Source organism: Gouania willdenowi, chromosome 19 (genome assembly GCF_900634775.1).
Source record: "Gouania willdenowi chromosome 19, fGouWil2.1, whole genome shotgun sequence".
Lineage (NCBI taxonomy): Eukaryota > Metazoa > Chordata > Actinopteri > Blenniiformes > Gobiesocidae > Gouania > Gouania willdenowi.
In genome coordinates this window covers 23,132,401-23,137,798 of record NC_041062.1, presented here as the reverse complement: position 1 = coordinate 23,137,798, position 5,398 = coordinate 23,132,401, and positions in this window count along the sequence as shown.

Here is a 5,398-nt window from a genome sequence, read left to right as displayed (position 1 = left end):
CACGCATAACGTGCGCGTAAACAACTATCGTGGACAAGGAAAAAGTGTAACAAAATTGATTAAAATATTGTACACGTATAATTTCCATGAAATCTATTCAATATTTAACATTTTTGCAAAAACATAATACGCATAAAAATTAATTACTTTTTAAAAAAATATTTTATTGTGAAGGATTTACCGGAATACTCCTGGGGTTTTTATTCCTGAATCTGGGTCTACATTCCCGTGTGATAATATTAAAGGAAATACACAGAAAATTGAGTGGATTAAAAACAATGAATTAAAGAAATAAACATCATCACAAATTTTTTACCTCTATTTAATCTTCCTCATAGATCCATAAAGTATCTTTAAACTGAATTAATGCAGATTTTTTTTACATGACAATAACACGGTGCTTCAACCTGAACACCACGTGTAAACCTGTAGGTTAATGAAATACATGTTTTTATTTTCTAAATGAAAAAACCAAAACAAAGTGAGTTAACTTGATAAATCCAGTCATTCCAACAAATGAAATATCCCACGCACTTGTCTCAAAAAATTCTGAAATGTTTAGGAATTGTTCCATGATTATTCAATAATTATTCAATAAGCACGTCATTTTTTACTTTGATTGAATGAATATGTTTTGAGATATGGCCAGTTTAGTGAGGAGGTTATTTTGCTTCCATTTTCAGCTTCCAATATCTCAAGAACTACATCACATAGGAAACTGAAATGTGCTATAGTAACAGCTCCACCTACTCTCAGAATATATAAAAATATCTGCTATACATCCTATCTGGTGGACATGCCAGACCCTCAAAAATGGAAAAACAGTTTGTCAGGGTTTGGGTCTGGAACATGTTTGGGCCTTCAGTAAACTACTTAGCTAATGCCTCATCTGCCTGTGATCAGCTATGCACATAGATTGTTTACATCACTAATGGTTAATGGCTGGCATGTCCACCAGATAGGGTGAATAGCACATCTGTTTGTATATTCTGAGAAAGTAGGTGGAGCTGTATTACTATACCACATTTCAGTTTCCTATGTGATATAGTTCCTGAGATATTGGAAGGTGAAAATGGAAACAAATTAAGGAAGCACCAAAATAGACAACTATTGAATAATCATGAAACAATTGGTAAAAAATTCAGAATTTTTTGAGACCTTAGTCCGTGGAATATGTTGAAATAACATGGAACGCACCTTAAATCAATATCTGCGTACTAACATGCACATATTCTGCACAAGTCATAATAGTGTATAAAAGAGTTGCTGGTAAACGACCGACATGTCTGCTAAAAACAGGGCTGAAGTGACCACAAACAGCTGTGAAGGAGGTTTCTGATATTGGAACTTCATGAACCCTTATTTTGAAAGATTGTAATTTGACACAATAGCATTATAAATAAAATCATATTTATTGATACGACTCAATACACAAACAAGTCTGTCAAAAGGCTTGAACATAAAGACTTTTAAAAATACAAAATATACATTTTATCAGTGGCCGTATTGTTGACGACGCCCCAGACCGAATAAACCGACATTAGTTTGAGTTCATAGCCGGAGTACGACAGTTGTGCACTGAGAACAACAGGCTGTGTATCATACATGCTGACTCATCGTCCATCAATGTGTGTTAAACAAAGCAGTAGATCCATAGGTGAACACATTCACTAGTTGGTATTCATGCAGCATAAATGATTGTGATGTAGGAGTGACATACGGAACCAAAGTCTTCAAAGCCTCATCAGTGGGTTGATCCAGCTTTAGTACCACTGGAATTAAACTGAAAAGAAAAGAGTACGATTCGTCGAGTTGCACAGTCTTTCAGAGTTTTCCAACTTTAACGTTTTCTCAACTGAAGAACTTCATTCTTATTTCTGCTCACATCGCCCAGGGTTTCCGAAAGCTGCTTATTTATGCATTTATTTACCTAATAATCCAGCCACTGAACATTTTGAAGCTGAAGTTAATCACAACACCATCTTGTTCCCTTTGGAGAAGTGACACCACCAGTTTTCACTGCAGCGCTTTCTTAAAACTGCAATACCACCTCATACCACAGGGTGGTGGGGAGTCATTTTCACAGCAGGTTGTTTAAATGTTTCCACAGACGTGAATACGAACACGGATTAGGAACAATTTTGATGGCGCAAATAATGTTGGGCAAATTGAGAATAAAGTCGAAATGTCGAGAATAAAGTCTCAAAACAATGTCAAGATTGAAATCAAAAAGATGAGATTAAAGTGGACATTTTCGAGAATAAATTTAAAATACAATATCGTGATATAAGTCGAAGGCTTGCTGGTCAAATCTACGGATGCTAACGAGGGCCAATTCTCAATATACAACAACAGTCTCCATCCAAACTGGCCCTAATGTGTTTCCGTAGCTCCTCAATATTCAGACGGACTGAATGTTCCACCTCTTCCAAACACGACTGCTTTTTCCTTCTGAACACATTACGCTCTTCAAAGTCCTAAAAGATATAACGATGCTGTGTTTAGGAGCTAAAAGAATTCATCTTATTGTTGTTAAACCCAACCTGGAAGTAAATCTGCTGTTTATTGTCATATGATAAATTGGTCCTCGTCAATTTCTGCAGATTTGACTTCATTAACAAAACTTCCACTTTTTTTTTTTTTTTTTTTTTTTTACTGTATTGTATTTTGAGTTGGTTTTCAAAATTTCGACTTAACTCATTTTTCGACTTTAACCTCAACTAATTTAAAAAAAAATTCCACTTTAATCTTGTCTTTTCGACTTTAATCTTGACTTTATATTTCAACTTTTTTCTTGAAATTTCAGCTTTAATCTCTGCATTTTCACTTTATTCTTGATTTGCCCCAAATTATTTTCTATATCAAAATTGGCCCTAATCTGCTTCCATACATAAACATGTTGCATTAGAAATAGAAACCCATGCTGAACACAAACAGCAGTAGTGCAGGGTTTAACAACAAACTAATCCCAGGACGCTCACAGTGACTCAGCAGTAAAAGACTTAAAACCGTGAGTCGAACATATCAAGAAACAGAAAACATTACATGACAAGTTATTCAAACATAAATAAACAACTAAAAAAACCATGAGCTCCGACAGACGTGAGCAGTAGAGACAGAAGGCACCGGCTCTGTATGGGGCGCCCAATCTAAAAACTCTGTCACTGTTTTATAGACGACTTATTTTCAACATTTAGCTCATGTTTCTTACATTTAAGACAAATTTATGTAAAACAGCATGTTCTATGTCAGTTAAAAATGTCTACACATGAAAAATTAATCTAAATGTAAATGTCATATTCAAATGTAAATGTTAAATCGCAGTGAGTGGGGAGAGGGAAAGATGCAGAGAAATGGCAGAATCACTCCACACTGACAAACTCTAAAGAGCGGTAATGACTGGTGTCCAGGCTGCTGCTTAACTGACAGTTTAACAAACGTAGATTTGCTGAGAATACATACATGCTGTATGTCAACACACTTCAGACAATGATGAAGACACAGAGGATGCAGAAAACATTGGAGGGAGGGGTGTGCGGAGTGTGGGTGGGACCTTTTGATTGACAGGTGCTGACCTGCCCACTTTGTATAATTTCTAAATATTTAGTTTTATACTTGGCGACCGATTTAACATTTAGATTTAGCAGTTAGATTTATTTTTCATGTGTACAGATTTTTAACCATGATATAGAACATGCTGTTTTACATGATTTTCTGTCTTAAAATGTGCTAAATGTTCAAAATATGTCAGTTATGAAACAATACATTCTGCACTCCATAGATCTGATGTAGCACCTTTCAGAGCATTAGTTGTTTCCAAAGTAAATCCATCACTAAGTGAATGTGAACATATGTTCAGCCTAAAGAAAACCATTGGGATGGATTACAGCTGCTGTATTAAAGTGTTTAATCGTCCGGTTTGGGTGTTTAATTAAACGAATCCTTTTTAAATTGCAAACATTTTGCAGATTTGCAGAAAGGAAAAACTTAACTTTTGACACTAAGCTGGGATTTGTTGTCCACAGTTAAACTTACACAGTAGAAATAAACAGAAAATAAAGTGTTTTAAAATACAGTGAGAGATGGGCGACATCATCCAATCAGTTTAAGGCCCAGAGCTCAAATAGAAACAACTTCAGAAAGGCAGACATGTCACTTTTCTGAGGTAGTCCCCTTCCTAGTTTGTTACTATCTGAATGAAATCCTCAAGAATTAAAAAAAAAAAAAGCAAATATGACGACATTTTCTGGTTTGATTGGATCATATAAATATGTAAATTTCTCCTGAGCATCACAGCAGTTTGAGCTAAGAACAGCTGGAAAAGAAAGCCACACGTTATCGATTCCAAGTGAAAGTTGGATATTGTCATTGTGCACAATCAAAGCCATCCTGAGGTAGCTGATTAATGTAGCATTAGCTGCAAACCACAAAAGTTTTCTTAGTTTAGACACAGATTAACACAGAAACGTTGCTATGTGCCAGTGTAAAATGTTGAGTTAAATAACTGAAACAGTCCTGCCCTCCATTACTGAGAAGTGAATAGTTTGAAGCTGCTGAAGGTAAAGTATTGTTGTTGTTTACATGCTGAGTGAATGAGACTCCCTGTCAGAGTGACGTTCCACCATGCTGTGGTCGAACTGTTCAGTTTGTTCAGACGTTCATTATTTTAGAGCCAATAGTGAGTCCATCCTTTGTTCTGACCCTCAGCATCACAGCAGGGGCCACAAAACTGTGATTGAATCTGATCCGAAGGCCACATTATCAACATTTATGTCAGCATTAACACGGGGAAAATATATATATATAAATATATTTTTTGTCTGTGGTATTGTCTGACGCATTGTCAATTTTTAGCCATTTTGTGTGTTTTTTTGTTATTTTTTGTGTTTTTGTTGTAATTTGGTGTATTTTTCTGTATTTTTGTTGATGATTTGAGCCTTTTTGGGTTCACTTTCTGCATTTTTATTGTTTTCTGTATTTTTCTGTCATTTTGTGTAATTTTGTTAACAGTTGTTTGTGTATCTTTGGAGCTATTCTGTAATGTGTTGTTGTTTAGTGTGTTTTTGTAGCCATTTTGTTTAAGGGGTTGTTGTTGTTTTTTGAGTTTTTTTGTATACTTTGTGCATTTAGTGTGTTTTAGGAGTTATTTTGTGTATTATTGTGGCCTTCACATTCATCCAACTTCTTGAATTACAATTCGAGGAAATTTGTTGCGGGTGCTGCAAAAAATAAGAGTGAAGGCCACATGTGGTCCCCGGGCCGCTAGTTGCCCATATCTGCCATAAACCACCTTGGGGTAGAAATGAAATGAGACCTGCAGTGGAACTGATTGCCTTCTACATTACCCTCAAATAATCAAACAACACAAATGTGTGCGTTTCTAATGGCAGTACCACAA